Below are 19312 nucleotides of genomic sequence, written 5' to 3' on the forward strand. Positions count from 1 at the left end.
AAAAGCCTCAACATCAATTTGGTTAATATCGACGGGATCGATTGATTGATTGTTAGGGTTCTTGATCAGTTTATGTTGTTCCTGCATGTGTCTTTAAGTTATGGAAACTGACTTTGTTTGCATATTGTTGGATATCCCAGCTGGTTTGACACATTGGTTAAAGGGGCAGGTCGTGGGTTCGACCCCCTGAACCCCGTATTTTTAGGTGAGTTTTGATTAATTTCTTTTTAAATCATTAAATGATTATACTTTTAATACTAATAGCTAGTAAAGATTATCTTAACAAAAACCGATTTGTAATACTCGTTTAAATCATGTTTTCATTCATTCATATATATATATATATATATATAAAGTGTATTATAATTTAGATACTAATGTTTTAATATATATAAATCAAGTAAACTAATTTTATATATATTTATAAAACTACCAATAATAATTATTAAGTTATGTTTTCTTAAATCAAAATAATTATTTTATGTAATAAAAGTTTATATATATTATTATATTATTTAACTAGTTGTCATAATAAATATCGTACTCTACTTAGCGTGTCTATTTGCTCTTACTTCTCATTAGGCTTTAACGTTCGCGTGCGATTTTTCTCGCTTTCTCATTATCTTAATCGCTTTTGTTCGTCTATCAAGGTGAGTACCACATTCTCCTGTTTTACTTGTTTTCCACGTTTTGGGGACATATGCGTAAATATATTTCTCATATATACTTATACACAAAACTGCAACTTTTGTCTTATGTGTCAACAACTTATACCTTACTTGTTTATGTGCTTATTTGCTTTGTATGCTTCCGCATTAGGAGAGGTCCAACATAATCTCAGTCTAGTATGATCATACACTAGTCGTTAGCCTTTGTGCTTCTCGACATCTCAGTTATACTTGCTCATTTGGTTATTCTCATATGACTTGTTGCAGCTACGTATTTTGTTATATATACTATATGTACAACTAAACTGGTGTGTTGCTCACTCAACATGTGTTGTTGAAAATTTTTTATTTTAAACGCATATGCAGGTTATCGTAGAAATTTAATGCAGGTTGGTGAAGACTTAGTGAAGAATTTTAAGTTAGAAATGATACGATCAAGAATTTAATTTTTAATTGTTGTTTGTTTAATAAGTTGTATTTTGTACTTGAATTATATGAAATTATCAAATAGATATTGAAACTTATATTGTGCATGATAGTAACCTTGAGAGCTGTGACAATCAGTTCGCGCCCCGGCATTTCCGTCGTAGGTTGGGGTGTGACATGTAACTCCATTAATCTCTAATTTCACTCTTTTTTTATGTGTTGGTGCGTTGTGTAGGTGCATATGTATGTGTGTAGGTACGTATGTTTGTATATGTATACGTATGTTTGTATATGTGTATGTATGTTTGTATGTGTGTAGGTACATAGGTTTGAATGTGGCTCGGTACATTTATATGTTTGTAGGTAGATTTGAATGTGTAATTAAGACATAAATACAACTAACCTACATATATGTATGTAACATCATATGAAAGGGGGTGAAATTAGGGATTAATGGAGTTATACCTTCACTTCTCGCTGTCATATCACTTGTCGCAAGATCCATCCCCTATATATAGGTATTGGATCATTTCAGAAGTTTTTTTACAGCGAGAAGTGAAGGTGTAACTCCATTAATCTCTAATTTCACTCTCTTTTTTATGTGTTGGTGCATTGTGTAGGTGCATATGTATGTGTGTAGGTACGTATGTTTGTATATATTATACTTCAACTTCATCTTCTTCCCCAAAACCCTAGTATTTCCAATTGATTAAACCGTTCCATGTTCGTTCATTTAAAGTTAGGGGTTTTGTTTTGTGGCCTAAAATGATTAAAAACCATATAACACTTACTTAATTTGGTGCCGGAATGGTGGTGAACGGAGTTTGGCCGGAACTTAACTTTGACGAATCAAGACGGAATTATAGAGAGTTTTAGAGAGAGAGGATTAAGGGTTGGTGAAAGTTTAGTTGATGTTTAGGGTCCTATTTATACTAGAATTAGAAGCGTATAATGATTAATTCGTCGTTAATGATAACTGATAATAATCAGCCGAGTTACCTGGATTATAATCCTCAATTAAAGTGATTTTTATTTGTTAATTATGCTGATTACCAACCTAGATTAGCGAAGAAACGCGTTGATGTAAATTTATTGGTCAAAGAAAGAGATTTAAGGAGTTAAATGGGTCGCCGGAATGTTCTACGCCGCCGCCGTTCCGGTTAACCGGAAAAAACGATGAGGACGGGGAATGGGGGGGTGGGTCTGGGTTGGTTATTAATATTATTATGTTATATTTTTAATTCATATTTACATAATGGCCCCTGAAATTTATATATATATATTAAAACTGAATTTATATTCCATTTACATTTTGAACCTTGTACTTTAAGATGTTATATAAATGAAATAAGAAGTTATAAATTTATATATTAAACATATTATAGCCGATAGTTTGGAACTTGATTGTTTTATTAACTTTAAATCCTAGAATTTTGTTATTTGAACCAAACAAATAGAAAACGAACGAATAACAACTATAAATAGTCATAAAAAATATTAAATGATAAACGACAAATACGAATACATTGAAACGACACAACGGGTCGAGTTAACGAATACAAATACGAATACGAATAAAAATTGGCAAAAGTCACAAAATTAAACACAACGAAAATAATATAAGAATTCGTTTGTTAATAATAAGTGTGGATCCAAAAACATAAGTTTTTTTTTAAATGAACCGGGTTTCGGGTTTAAATTTAACGAATGTTACAAGAGACAAATCGTAATTTGGGAGTGTTATTGTCCAATGAGTGAAAATTGAGAGTATTAAAAACCAATATATCTTCTTTTAAATCATAAATTCATAATTCTTTTATTGTTTATGTGGTAGGATTAATCAAGTTAAATCCTCTACAGGTTTGTTTTTGTTTATTTTGGTTAATTGAGACGTCTAGTATTGAGATCTAATAACATCAATAGTATATGATATAGTTAATGTCTTTAGTGTGCCATATTGACTTCCAATCTCTTACTCTAGCTATTTTGTAATATTTTAGATTATTTTATAAAATTGCATACCTCCATTTCTTTGCCTTAATTTCTTTCGGGTTTGTTTATTTCCCTCTTATTAAGGGATAAATCATTATCTGAATGAATTTAACATGCGAGCTTTGTTTTGTAGGTTAACTTTGAAGTCGTTATAAAACAATTGGTTGGCCTTATCGGCAAGTTTCCTTTAGCTAATCACTACAAAAATGATTGGCATTTGAGACTGAAAAATTAGTCTCTGATACACCTCAATCAGTACCTAATGGTTTTCAGGGACTGATTTTCCAGTCCCCAGCCAGTGACGGATACCTAGTCCTAGATAATGGTTTTAGTAACTAAAAATCAGTCTCCATTGTGTGGTACCAAGAAAGACTAATGACCAGTCTCCGATGTGCAAAAATTCAGTCTTTAATTTGTCCCCTGGTACCATGTCATTTCAGTCCTCAAAACATATCTTCAGGACTGCGAATCAATCTTTAATACCATGTTATTTCAGTCTCGAATATAGTTCATTATGGACTGAAAACCAGTAGTTAATTCATGTTTGTTTTGTCCCTATATGTTTCATTAATTTTGCGGTTTCATGCTAGTTTAGTCTCTAATAAGACATTTGTAATACTGAAAATTAGTCTCTAATAACATGTTATTTCAGTCCTTAATATGTTTCTTTTAGGAACTAAAAAATAGTCTCAAACACCGTGCCACTTTAATCCTGAGTTTGTGTTTTAGAGACTTAAAATCAATCTCCAACAAAAAAATATCTAATGTCCAGTATGTTAACTAAGCCTGAAAATTAGTCAATTACGTGTTCTTTTAGTGACTAAAAATTAGTCTTTAATACCATATCACAATTCTAGAACTTTTCTTTTAAATACTGAAATATAGTTTTTGGTGCCAACGCTCGTTAAAACCCGTAAACTAAATATATAAATTTATATATGTATTCTCGTCGTAAACTTCATATTTCGCTAACATATTTGTTTCTTCCAAATATAAAATATACCGATAACACTGAAATTCCGTAAACATTATAATATTCAAACTTAGTATTAATCTCGTAATTAAAATAATATGTAATAATAAACCCTTGAATTTCCGTTGAAGTTAAATAATAAAATATCCTAAAATATACTAAAATAATTCCTAATCTCTAACATAAAATATAATATTTATAATCCCGCTAGTTAGCGTTTACATTTGTACTTTCATTCTTTTATATATAGTTTGTGAGGTTCGACCGCTTCGGTTCCTTTAACGCATCTTCGCTTATTATTCCAAGTTACCTCCCAATTTCAAAGGTGAGTTTACATATCCCCCTTTTTTATCTTTTAAATTTGGGGGTGGCATGTATACCCTATTTAAATTACTCATTTTTATTTATTTATCTATTAACAACACAATCCAATATATGTTTATGTGTGATTATTACGTGATCTATGATAATGCTCTATGTGCTTAATTGTTTATTTTATGTTTGGTGGTTGGTATCTCATCCTCATCTATCCTCATCTAGTATGATCATACGTTTACCCAAGTACTTTGATTTCGTATCAATAAGAACGGGTCCACATCTATTTAGTTGTTTACATTTTCATAGAAATTGTAATGCTCAACATTAACATATGAATTGTGGTTTATATATATATATATATCAACTAAAACTTATGTATTCTCACCAACATTCGTGTTGACAAACTCTATTTTTATACATGCTACAGGTACAAATAATTTACATTGATCAAGATTGAAGATATTAGTTTTTATCTTAGGATATTTATTCAAATAATAAATACGATGTAATTGTTATGATTATTGAATTTGTGTACCTGTTTAATGTTAATGAAATTAAATATTTATTGTCGCTTTAATTAGTGTCTTCCGAGCTACTGTCCAATCAATACGTTACGCCCGGCATGTTCCGCCTTTGGTCGGGGTGTGACATCTCTCACAACTCCCAACTTGTAAATTGTTTTCTTCTATCACTCCCGAACTTAACGGACCCTAACCCCGTTAGTTTTTTTTGCTGACGTGGCACGTATTCGATGATTTGGCATGCTACGTGGAAAATACATTATTTAAAACAAAATCCCTAAAACACAAATATTGTGTATATATATACACACACACACACACACACATATATATATATATATATACACACACACACACACAAATAGACATATACACACTACTACAAATACCACCAACAATACATCACCACCGTCTACACCACCACATCGGCCTCCACCACCGCCGGTTTCTTCCACCACCGCAAGCCTCCACTGCCTTCACAATCACCACCAAACCTAGACCAAACTTTGATAAAATTCAGTTCTTTTGTTTAAAGTTTGAATACATTAGCATAGGGCTTTTGATCGAAATAAAGAAACAAGTATAACACAATGTTTATTACCTCGAATTGCTACTCTATCATTACCGGCAGAACTTGCCGGAAAAACGTGGTGGCGGCATTTGAAGATTACTTGTTAGATTGGCATGTAGTTGATAGCGGTGTTTTATAACAACAAAGACACAAAGGACAATACAATTGAGTAATGGAACTGTATAATAAGATTAAGGAGACTGGCGAGTTCCGTCGCCACTGCCACCGTGTTTTTCCGGCAACAACCACTGCTGGTAATGAAGGCAGTGAGGCTGACGGTGGTGTGAAGCTGGCAATAGAGGCCGGAAGTGGTGGAGTTTTGTGGTGGTGGTGGTGGTGTAGATAGTGGCGGTGTACACGGTGGTGGTGTTTGTGTCTGCATATATATATATGTGTATGTGTGTGTGTATAGACATTTGTGTCTATATATATACATAGTATTTGTGTTTTCTATTTTTTTTAAATAATGTATTTACCACGTAACATGCCAAATCAGCAAAAACATGCCACGTCAGCAAAAAAAACTAACGGAGTTAGGGTCCGTTAAGTTCGGGAGTGTTAGAAGAAAACAAGTTACAAGTTGGGAGTGGTGAGAGACAAATCGTAAGTTGGGAGTGTTATTGTCCAATGAGTGAAAGTTGAGAGTATTAAAAACCAATATCCCTTAAAACAATTATGAATTTATGATTTAGTTATGTAGTGTGTTATTTGCAAAAGTATAGCAGCCTCAGTCCATGTATGTTATTAGATATCAATACTCCACATCTCAATTAACCAAAAGTAAACAAAAACAAACCTAGAAAAGATCAATTAAAGTGGATTTCGTATGTCTAATCCTACCACATAAACAGTATAAGAGAAAATTAAAAAAGGATAATGATTTAGTTACTCGGTGTGAAAATAAAACTAACCTGGTCACCTCGTTTCTGTTCTAACTCGCACAACAACAAAAGAAATAAATGGTGAATTTCATGTACATATATATAGCAATGATGGAGCTTCAACTGATCCAATCTATGGCCTATACTGATTGAAATAGGACCTTTGGTTTGCTTTTGTGGTTTATCCATATTATGGCATATATGCAATTAATGTAGTTGAGAACATTTTGCATGCTTAAAGGATTGATGAGTAATTTAACAAAATATGAAGCTTCATCAAGTTGTACAGAACGCTTTAAGAATGGATGGAGACATTCGCAAATTACTTTTCTTGCCCAATTATGAAATGTCATTTTTGTCCTTGTCATGCATTTTGTTGGTGCAAGATGTCAGTAGTTACTTGGAAATCATGGCTCTATAGTCATTACCACTACCACTCTGCTGTGTAGATCTGTTTTGACTGTGTTCTACACGTTCATTTTTGCACTCTTTTGCAAAGTGGCCATTCTGCTGACAGTTGTAACAGCGAACCTTCGACTTATCAAACCCTAGCCTCTCACCGACAAACTTCCTGCCAGTCTTCTTCATGAACCTCTTAACCCTTCTCACAATCATAGCCATCTGCCACTGCAGATCCATCTCCTCCAGATCATCAGCATCGATCTGATCATAGTCTTCATCCAAAATTGCAGGATCAACAATCTTACCCTGAATGTAATTCTCATACGAAGCAATAAAAGATGCGTAGAGAGCAAACTGTTGTTCAGCAGATTTAACACTCATGGGCATCTTTGAGTAGTTGTTGTTTGAAACACTTGGGGAAAAACTACTCTTGGTTGCTTGAGGGCTAGAAGCATTAGATCCACCAGCTACAAAGCACACATCACCATTCATGTTGAGAGATACATGACCGTCATGTGTTGAGTTAGCGCCTGACTCTCCCTTAGAGTAATAAGCAGATGATTCAGGTTTCGAACTTGATCCTGAGTTAACCTTTGCACCATACATACCCGGATCTTGAACCTGATCGGTAGGTGTCTCCTTTCGTACCATGTTCAGTTCAAACGTTCTTAGCTTGTTAACTGCTGTCTCCAGGTCATAGTCAGCAAAGTCTTTGTCTTCTCTCATCAACACAGTATACATCTCCCATTTCGGTGGGAGAGCATCAAGAAGCTTTTCAACAATCTCATCTTCTTTGTAAACAATTGAATAGTTGCTGAGTTCTGTCATCAGATGATAATATCTAGTGATGATATCATCAAGTGATTCATTCTTCAGATACTTGAAGACCGAGAATTGGGTTTTTAAAAGTTTAATCTTCGATGCACGAATTCCCACATTGCCCTCAAACCGGTTTTCAAACGCTTCCCAAAGCTCTCTGGCAGTTTTATACTTTCTGAAAGTGTGCAGAATCTCTTGTGGAAGAGCCATTGTAATTGCTGCATGAGCTTTGCTTTCGGCCTCATACATTTTCTTCTCTTCTTCTTCCATCTCTTTGTATTTCTTGATCTGATCACGACCCTCATACTCAGCAGTAGGTGGAATGTAACCATCTTGTATGCACACCCACATCTTAGCATCTTGGTACTTGACATATTGTTCAAAACGATCTTTCCACGCTACATAATCGGTTTTCTTAAGCATCTTCGGTGCCTTTGTAGTCGAACCCGCTTCCACTTCCATCTTAACTAGTTCCGTAATGTTTATTGAAGACATCGTTCACGAAACCCAAAGAAACTCGAAAAATAAAAATTTTATTTTAAACAGTACTGTAGGCGAAGTTGTGGATAACTTCGCTTAAGTCTGAACTTCGCTGATTCTGAACTTCGCTTCCTTTTTAAATTTGCCTGATTCGGCGAAGTTGTGAATAACTTCGCTTGAGGTAAGCGAACTTGAGAGGGTAGGCGAAGTTGTGGATAACTTCGCTTAACCTTATATCTTCGCTGAAACCCTACGAACAGTGACGGCAACTTCGCCTGATGAACACGATGAATATGCAGGTTTGATTTCTGGATTTTACGAGGTTTGTGAAGGTGTTATGGGTTGTTTATGATTGTAGGAGGTGAGTATAACACAAAAACTCAGAAAACTCGTCCCGCGAATAGTTGAACGGAACGATTTCTACACCCGCGTGATAATCCCGAACCACACAATCGAGCAAAAGCTCTGATACCAATTGTAGGTTCCCAGCCGGATCTACACGAGATATCTCGTTCTACGTAGGTGCGGAATCCCTACGTAAGACGTTACGAGCGTAGAAGACGATACGATTAAACACACGTTACAATAAACAAATACTCGTTATATTGCAACCTTAAACACGTGATATCAATCACTGATTACAGGACTCTCTGACTCGTAAACTAAAACTGATTGAATTCCTTTCAAACTCAAGCCGTAGCTTAAGTTATATATCACGACAACTTCGCCTGGCATGTTCAGGCGAAGTTGTCACTAACTTCGCTTGTCTAACAAGTTCGCCTATATCAGCGAACTTGTTAGCAACTTCGCTTACATACAAAACATAAATCTAACTAACACGATTACAGACACTTGACACTGAACTACTGACATCTTGCACCAACAGACTCCCCCTTGGCAGTAGCTTCATCTCTTTATCTTCAAGCACGTGTCTTGTAATCTTCAACAATCCTGAATCTTCATCTTTAAGCATTCACTCCTTCTCGTACACATACCGAAATAACTCTTTGATATTTCCTCGCTTCGTCTTTCCAAGCAGGAATATAAAAGATTTTCTTCTCATTCAGCACCTGCAGATCAGCTCGAGACAGGTTCACTAGATGCATCGGATCATAGACTCTCAGCAGCTCTTGTTCATCTTCGTCTTCCATCACTGCTTCAGCTGTCTCACAATCTACATACCACCACTTCAACTCTTTGAGCACATCCTTGGGCATTTGTTTCATCGGCACTTCTTTCAAACACCGGATCGGTTTATACTTCATAATCATCCAAGGCTTGCCATCTGCTCTCAACCCCCTATCTTTGTCTTCGATAAGTTTTCCCTTTTGTGGTTTCAACAGCTCAAACTTCTTCTCTTTTATACTCTCTTTCCACACAATTTTCCCAATAACCCTAGCCATATTATCATCACTTCGGTTAATCAACCCCAATCTGGCTAAGTCTTTCACTTCACATTCTGGCAGTGTATTCAACGATCTTAACAGTCTTTTGACATACTGAACACCGTCATATCTCTTAATCACGAAGAGCCTCAGCTGCTCATCATATATCCAGCAAATAATCCCTTTCTTCGCTTCAGCATAACCTTTAATGTTGTAACTCTTCTTAAACATTGTAGGAACCGCTGGTTTCTTCGTTTTGACGAACCACTGAGCATAGCCTTCTTTTCATCTAGGCTGGTCTTCCCATTGAGTCTCATCATTTGCCATCTCTTTACTCATATCTGCTTTCTCAACATCTGGAATGTCATGCTCAATATTTTCCTCAACTATCTCTCCCTCTTCTATCTCTGTGTCAATCACAATCTCTTCTCCAATCTTCTCAATCTCATCACTCGGTAATACATCATCATCACACATAAAGTCTTCATCCATCTCCTCAACCTCCACTACCACCACATCATCACCACCATCTGCAGTTGTCGACTCCCCCTGAGTTGTGGAAGTCCCAAGAGCTTGTACAGTTCTTGGCAACTCACCACCTGCACCTTTCGATGCATTGGGATCATCGTCTCTATCATTGCGCTTCTTCGTCCTCAACTCATCGCCTTTACAGCTCGTCTCCCCCTGAGATGCCAAGAACTCCTTCAGAGCATCTATGATTTTTCCATGTTCTACCAGCAGGGACGACTGCATCTGATTCTCTGCAACTAGGCGTTGAATAGCCTGGGTCTGGATAAGATTAATCCTTGACTGCTCTGCCACAACCCGTTCAAGTGCTGCTATTCGTTCTGAGTCTGATAGGGTTGCATCGAAATCGAACCTCATATGTGATATATCTTGAGTGTACAGAGGAGGGATTTCCGATGTCACCGGGACCTCAGAAGTAGACGTAACCACAGGTGGTATCGTCACCGATAACCCTGCAGTGGCCACAACCGTCGACTCGATAAATTGTGCCACGACCTCCGTTGGAGTAAGAGTTGGAGGTGGCAACGAGACAATCTCCGGAGCCGATAGTTGGAAAGTAGTTGGTGGGAGGCCAAAAGATGATGAGGTAGCCACCACGGGAACATCCGTAGCGCTTGGCCTTGTAACCTGTAATGTTGAGGGAACCATTGTCATACCGGACAGTGCGGGTGAGGTGAAACGTACCACCCTCGAGCTCTCACCGGCTCCCGATCCTGCACCTATCCGTTCCCTTCTTGATCTACGAATTAACTGATGTACTTCTTCTTCAAAATCTGACTCGCTGTCATCATCAGTTCTCTTTCTTTTCCCATGTAGTCTTTCTCGAGTTACCATAATCCTTCTTGCCTCATCAGAACCAGCCACCGTAGCAGCTGTCCTAGTAACATTCACAGTCGACACCCTCTCAACTGAGACTCGCACATTCTCTTCAGGGTCCACCCGGTCCATATCAAAGTAGCATTGACCTCCAAACTCAGCATCAAGGTCCACGTTCTCCTCCGGTGACACAACAGGTGCAGCAGGTATAACTTGAGGTGCTCCTGCCTGTTGTGGTGCCGGGTCCCTAAACTCGTCCCCCCGAGCAGGCACATACCCTGGGTTGATCAAGTACCCAAACAGTGGAGTATGGCGAGGACGGAGCTCAGGTTTGCTCCTCGCACTCGAAGATCTGCATTGGGCGAAGATCCGTTTGCTAACACTTTCAACGTATCTGATTGGACGGCGCTGAGGTAGCGTTGGAGCAACATGATTCAAGATCATTTGGAGAAATCTTGGATACATGAGGAATCTCTCACGCGCCATCGCCCTTCTCTGACGATCAATCTCATAGAAGACCATCTGACTAAAGCTGTATCCCTTGTTGTAAGTCAGAGCAGTCATCGCCGACTGCATGGTCGCGCCCATGCCATCAGTGCCAGCCTTTCTCCCTGACATGCATACAATCATGACATGCATGAGAAAGCGCCACTGGTCAAGTAAAAACCCTTTCCTTCTCTGCGTATCCCCCAAGGGACCAGAGTATCCCATCCTCAAAAACGCTCCATCACGGAAAGGAGTCACAAACTCTGTCGGGTCATCCCTTGTCTCATTTCCAAACCGTAAAGCCGCCCGGATTTATTCAGAAGAGAACTGAACAATCTGATTGTTTACTGTTGCGCGCATCACCGGGGGTTCGACTCTACAGTCATATTCCACGGTCTGCCAAAAATCCTCAATGTTGGGCAAGGATATCGGCAGAGTTGTTGTAATCGCGTGGAATATCCGCGAGCGTAAAAGAAATGTGATGATTTCGCGGAAATCATCAACTCCGGTCGCCTCCGGGTCTAATGTTATGTACATGTTATGACCCGGGAAGAACTGTCTCTGGTTATCACCTCCGTCATCACCGCCTGCACCATCTGCTCCAGCTATAGCAGCCATATCTGCAACAAACAGGCTAAGTTAGATAAACGTCAAAGCAAATCACAAGTTCGCCTGTTACCATGAGCGAAGTTGTGATCTATTCTGTATAGGCGAAGTTAAACGTGGGGCGAAGTTGGGAAGAACTTCGCCTCAACTTGAACTTCGTCTGTTAACTGTTAAGTAAAAAGGTCCAGGCGAAGTTAATGAGAACTTCGCCTAACCACAACATCGTCTCATAAGCTGTTTCAAAACTATTATCAGGCGAAGTTAAACCTCAGGCGAAGTTACGGATAACTTCGCCTAAACTATAACTTTGCCGAATTCGAATCGGCAACAGTTAGGTGTATCGAACGACGTGTAGATGATGAAATTGGAGATCGAGGACTCCGTAACACATGATTTTATGAAGTTTTAGACGTTCAAGTAAATTACTATCACGTAATAACAAGTTTGAAATTGGGTGTTTAAGGTTCGAAAGAACGAGGTCGTTAATCGAGTCGAAACGACCGATGATTAACCTCAATAGACAGAGATTATACGATAAAAGTACCCTACACACCTTGAAATCGACTTAGAACAGAGAAAGAATGAACACAGAAGATTTAGATCGATAAAACGATAAGTTCGCTTAGGTTTCGGAGGATAAGTTCGCTGGTTTTGAAATAATGAACATGTCAGACCTTAAAACTTCTTTATATAGGGTCAAAATTTGACAGGCGAAGTTATGGATAACTTCGCCTATTGCAGGCGAAGTTATGGATAAGTTCGCCTATATGTGAAAATTTTCAAAACAAACCCCTATAATTTGAACAATTTGCAATTAAGTTTTAAAACAACCTTTAAAGAATTAAATGATACGATCAAGACCAAGTAACCACGTATAAAATAATACAACTACATAAGTAACGAAAGTTTGAAAAATTAAATTACACGGGATCAAATTTCAGTCTCGATAGGGACTACCATGTTTTAGAAAAGATCCGAACAGGAATCATACTAATTACATGACTGTCACACAGATCCGTGTTCAGCTGTATTATGACATAAAGAGACAGGTTCACTAGATGCATCGGATCATAGACTCTCAGCAGCTCTTGTTCATCTTCGTCTTCCATCACTGCTTCAGCTGTCTCACAATCTACATACCACCACTTCAACTCTTTGAGCACATCCTTGGGTATTTGTTTCATCGGCACTTCTTTCAAACAATATATCAAGAGCAGATATGAGTCTCGAGATATCTCATGTACATAACATTAGACCCGGAGGCGAGCGGAGTTGATGATTTCCGCGAAATCATCACATTTCTTTTACGCTCGCGGATATTCCATGCGATTACAACAACTCTGCCGATATCCTTGCCCAACATTGAGGATTTTTGGCAGATCGTGGAATATGACTGTAGAGTCGAACCCCCGGTGATGCGCGCAACAGTAAACAATCAGATTGTTCAGTTCTCTTCTGAACAAATCCGGGCGGCTTTACGGTTTGAAAATGAGACAAGGGATGACCCGACAGAGTTTGTGACTCCTTTCCGTGATGGAGCGTTTTTGAGGATGGGATACTCTGGTCCCTTAGGGGATACGCAGAGAAGGAAAGGGTTTTTACTTGACCAGTGGCGCTTTCTCATGCATGTCATGATTGTATGCATGTCAGGGAGAAAGGCTGGCACTGATGGCATGGGCGCGACCATGCAGTCGGCGATGACTGCTCTGACTTACAACAAGCGATACAGCTTTAGTCAGATGGTCTTCTATGAGATTGATCGTCAGAGAAGGGCGATGGCGCGTGAGAGATTCCTCATGTATCCAAGATTTCTCCAAATGATCTTGAATCATGTTGCTCCAACGCTACCTCAGCGCCGTCCAATCAGATACGTTGAAAGTGTTAGCAAACGGATCTTCGCCCAATGCAGATCTTCGAGTGCGAGGAGCAAACCTGAGCTCCGTCCTCGCCATACTCCACTGTTTGGGTACTTGATCAACCCAGGGTATGTGCCTGCTCGGGGGGACGAGTTTAGGGACCCGGCACCACAACAGGCAGGAGCACCTCAAGTTATACCTGCTGCACCTGTTGTGTCACCGGAGGAGAACGTGGACCTTGATGCTGAGTTTGGAGGTCAATGCTACTTTGATATGGACCGGGTGGACCCTGAAGAGAATGTGCGAGTCTCAGTTGAGAGGGTGTCGACTGTGAATGTTACTAGGACAGCTGCTACGGTGGCTGGTTCTGATGAGGCAAGAAGGATTATGGTAACTCGAGAAAGACTACATGGGAAAAGAAAGAGAACTGATGATGACAGCGAGTCAGATTTTGAAGAAGAAGTACATCAGTTAATTCGTAGATCAAGAAGGGAACGGATAGGTGCAGGATCGGGAGCCGGTGAGAGCTCGAGGGTGGTACGTTTCACCCCACCCGCACTGTCCGGTATGACAATGGTTCCCTCAACATTACAGGTTACAAGGCCAAGCGCTACGGATGTTCCCGTGGTGGCTACCTCATCATCTTTTGGCCTCCCACTAACTACTTTCCAACTATCGGCTCCGGAGATTGTCTCGTTGCCACCTCCAACTCTTACTCCAACGGAGGTCGTGGCACAATTTATCGAGTCAACGGTTGTGGCCACTGCAGGGTTATCGGTGACGATACCACCTGCGGTTACGTCTACTTCTGAGGTCCCGGTGACATCGAAAATCCCTCCTCTGTACACTCAAGATATATCACATATGAGGTTCGATTTCGATGCAACCCTATCAGACTCAGAACGAATAGCAGCACTTGAACGGGTCGTGGCAGAGCAGTCAAGGATTAATCTTATCCAGACCCAGGCTATTCAACGCCTAGTTGCAGAGAATCAGATGCAGTCGTCCCTGCTGGTAGAACATGGAAAAATCATAGATGCTCTGAAGGAGTTCTTGGCATCTCAGGGGGAGACGAGCTGTAAAGGCGATGAGTTGAGGACGAAGAAGCGCAATGATAGAGACGATGATCCTAATGCATCGAAAGGTGCAGGTGGTGAGTTGCCAAGAACTGTACAAGCTCTTGGGACTTCCACAACTCAGGGGGAGTCGACAACTGCGGCTGGTGGTGATGATGTGGTGGTAGTGGAAGTTGAGGAGATGGATGATGACTTTATGTGTGATGATGATGTATTACCGAGTGATGAGATTGAGAAGATTGGAGAAGAGATTGTGATTGATACAGAGATAGAAGAGGGAGAGATAGTTGAGGAAAATATTGAGCATGACATTCCAGATGTTGAGAAAGCAGATATGAGTAAAGAGATGGCAAATGATGAGACTCAATGGGAAGACCAGCCTAGATGGAAAGAAGGCTATGCTCAGTGGTTCGTCAAAACGAAGAAACCAGCGGTTCCTACAATGTTTAAGAAGAGTTACAACATTAAAGGTTATGCTGAAGCGAAGAAAGGGATTATTTGCTGGATATATGATGAGCAGCTGAGGCTCTTCGTGATTAAGAGATATGACGGTGTTCAGTATGTCAAAAGACTGTTAAGATCGTTGAATACACTGCCAGAATGTGAAGTGAAAGACTTAGCCAGATTGGGGTTGATTAACCGAAGTGATGATAATATGGCTAGGGTTATTGGGAAAATTGTGTGGAAAGAGAGTATAAAAGAGAAGAAGTTTGAGCTGTTGAAACCACAAAAGGGAAAACTTATCGAAGACAAAGATAGGGGGTTGAGAGCAGATGGCAAGCCTTGGATGATTATGAAGTATAAACCGATCCGGTGTTTGAAAGAAGTGCCGATGAAACAAATGCCCAAGGATGTGCTCAAAGAGTTGAAGTGGTGGTATGTAGATTGTGAGACAGCTGAAGCAGTGATGGAAGACGAAGATGAACAAGAGCTGCTGAGAGTCTATGATCCGATGCATCTAGTGAACCTGTCTCGAGCTGATCTGCAGGTGCTGAATGAGAAGAAAATCTTTTATATTCCTGCTTGGAAAGACGAAGCGAGGAAATATCAAAGAGTTGTTTCGGTATGTGTACGAGAAGGAGTGAATGCTTAAAGATGAAGATTCAGGATTGTTGAAGATTACAAGACACGTGCTTGAAGATAAAGAGATGAAGCTACTGCCAAGGGGGAGTCTGTTGGTGCAAGATGTCAGTAGTTCAGTGTCAAGTGTATGTAATCGTGTTAGTTAGATTTATGTTTTGTATGTAAGCGAAGTTGCTAACAAGTTCGCTGATATAGGCGAACTTGTTAGACAAGCGAAGTTAGTGACAACTTCGCCTGAACATGCCAGGCGAAGTTGTCGTGATATATAACTTAAGCTACGGCTTGAGTTTGAAAGGAATTCAATCAGTTTTAGTTTACGAGTCAGAGAGTCCTGTAATCAGTGATTGATATCACGTGTTTAAGGTTGCAATATAACGAGTATTTGTTTATTGTAACGTGTGTTTAATCGTATCGTCTTCTACGCTCGTAACGTCTTACGTAGGGATTCCGCACCTACGTAGAACGAGATATCTCGTGTAGATCCGGCTGGGAACCTACACATTTATTAAATGACCTTGGTGTCCATCATTCTTCCTTAATTATATAATAATAATATAGATAATAACTTCACCGCCTACTTCTCCTCCTCCTCTCTCCTTCTCTCTTTGTGTGCAACTTCACCAAACACCCTCCAGCCTCCATCATCTCTCTAGAACACCTTCCTCTTATCTCAATATTGAACATTTGAGTTAAAAAGGAGGAAAATATAAAAAATTTAAAGCTCTAAGCGGAACGGAAACCAAGGCAACCCAAGTCTTTACAACATTGGGCACAAGCCCTTACCATCAATTGGCATGCCCCAACGCAGCACCGGATTCTGAGCGACTCCAGTGTGGCTTTGGACGTGATTGCTTGGGTTGCGTTGGAGATAGTCTAAGTTGGTATTGGTTATTTTGTAATGGTAACACCAATAAACCTAAGAAAGTAAACACATAGAATAGTATTGACACTCTTATAACTTATGATAAAAACAAGAGAAGTTAAAACAGCGTTTAGTCAATTGCTAAAACCCATATGGTGTGTAAGCGAGTCGAAGCGAATTTGGTCGGCATCAGGTTATGTCACCATTACTAAACCAGAAAGTAAATTCGTCAACACTCAGTTACAACAATTTAACATATTGAAAGAAAAAAACAAAAACAAAACACGTGTGAATTGACCCATCGAAGCTATACTAAAAGATCTTTTGTTAACAACCAAAACAATGGTGTTGATTCGACTATTGAGCATCTGGACGTGATGGCTATATAATTTATGGTGTTGATTCGACTATTGAGCATCTGTACGTGATGGCTATATAATTTAGAATGTGACTTAGGGTGTTGTGAGTGAATGAGAGAAAATGTTTTGATTTCTTTGTATATTTGAAAAGTTCATTTAACACCCTGTAAAATATGTTATATAATATATTGTTCCCGGTGAAGAAAAGTGTTTTTTAATCAAATATGCACCGTTGGATCAGTATGAGAGCAAATCAGAACCGTTTGAAAAGCTTCTAGCAGGGGGAGGTTGAGGAGGGTTTTTGTTTCCTTCAATTTCTCCCCACGTCCTCTCCAACACTCGTATTTCTCCTCCCAGTTCCAGGACAAGCGCTTGAAGTTGAATCTTATCGCCATGTGTCTGCTTCTCTCCACCTCAATCTCTATCTCTCATGTCTAACACGTAATGCCGGCATCTATTAATGCGAAATTGGGATTCCAGGGTTTATTAAGAATTGCATTTTCACTCTTGCTTTCCAATTTGTTTCTTAGTTTGTATATTCTCGATGTGAAACCCACAACGTTTGTAGAGGAACCAAACTTATTGCTGGTCAAGTGCTACCTGCAGATGTTGTTGGTAAAATTAGTCAATCTTTTTAGCATATTGTTAATCTAAACGATTCCTCCAATTTTGTAGAGATTGTGTTCATCCCCTGTGTTAAAAGTAAATTGAAGCCCCAATTTCAAGTTGCAGTCCAAAATTGTTGGGTTAAGTAGGAGGTGCATTCACTGGTCAAACTAGGTATTAAGAAATCTTTATTCATTTTAAAAATTATTTAATAACTCTGTAATTGATATTCTTTTGAAATTGCAGTGCAGAAATGCTTGTCAATTTGGGTGTCCCATGGGTCATCATTGGTCACATAAGTATAGTTGTATTAAATGAATCCAACGAAGTGATCTGTTTATATAAATTGTTTCATTTCCATTTGTTATTGAAGATGTTACTTAATGTTGAAATTTAGAATCTTGTAAATATTTTATTGCAGACAAAATCTCAAGCTGGGATCATGTAGTCCTTGCATACGAGTCCGTTTGGGCTATTGGAACCAGGAAGGCGCGAATTTCATCTCAAGCTCAAGAAGTAAGTTGAATATTAGTGTCTGCTTCTTAGTATAATATCATGTGTGAACATAAGCTTAAGGAAAAATAATTTTGATTCTTAGGTGCATGCAGAGTTAAGGAAATGGGTGGAAACAAATATCAAGGCTGGTGTGGCAGTTTAAACCAGGATCATCTTTGGAGGTCTGTCAATATGTTTATTAAGTTTCTGTTTGGAAATTTAAATCATAAAATATAATGTTTATGTTTGTTGGATCTGTGAATGGTTTATACAGCAAGGAATTTGGAGGAGGACAAGATGTTGATGGTTTTTTTCAGTTGGTGGTGCTTCTCTCAAGGTAAATTATATTATTTTTATATTTGTAAAAGTCAACCTTTAGAGCACATAAGTAATTTTGCACCAAGGGGGTGTGTATACTTTCTGCAAAGGAAGCAGGGGGCTGGTCTTACGGTAAATGTTCGGTGACAAACAAGAATATGCAGCGTTGAATATGTGGCAGATTCATTCGGACACCTTTGATATTCTGTGACAAACAAGAATATGCAGCGTTGAATCATGTTGTTGAATGTCATTCGACCCATTCCGTATAGAATCAAAATAACCTATGGACCCTTGACTTTGTTTATATTATTAATACTATAATGTTCATTTAGTATTATTTTTTATTATTGTAACATTAATACTGTTATGATTGTCTAATGTTGTATTGTATCACTTTTAATGTAGTCGGTCATTGTTTCTCAAATAAAGTTGGGTTCATTGCATTGTCTAATATTTATTTTATGTATAGTGCATAAAAATATAGTTTTGTCATTATGATATTAGACCACCCGTCCACCGGACGGGTATAAAACTAGTTTGATTGTGGTTGTGAGTGTAAGAGAGAAAATATAATGATAAATGTATAAATAAGTATTATTTAATTAAAAAAAGAGAAATGAAATAAAGTAATTACATGCTCAGAAATAAGAGAAGGGATGTGAGTGCTCTTACGATGGTGTTGGCTAAGAGGACAACGATACTGATGGTTATAGCTGACTATGATGATGATGGATGAGGTGCGATGATGGTGATAGTGTTGTCGGTAGTTGGCTTTAAGAAAC

The 19312-nt window shown here is 38.7% G+C and overlaps 1 pseudogene; it reads left to right on the plus strand.

The window, feature by feature from the left end:
- The first annotated feature begins 5641 nt into the window (after positions 1-5641).
- On the plus strand, positions 5642-19266 carry LOC143559791 (triosephosphate isomerase, cytosolic-like; annotated as a pseudogene).
- Positions 19267-19312: the final 46 nt, after the last annotated feature.

Source organism: Bidens hawaiensis, unplaced genomic scaffold (genome assembly GCF_021521415.1).
Source record: "Bidens hawaiensis isolate Kalapana, Puna unplaced genomic scaffold, B.hawaiensis_p1.1 tig00020038_1, whole genome shotgun sequence".
Classification (NCBI taxonomy): Eukaryota; Viridiplantae; Streptophyta; class Magnoliopsida; order Asterales; family Asteraceae; genus Bidens; species Bidens hawaiensis.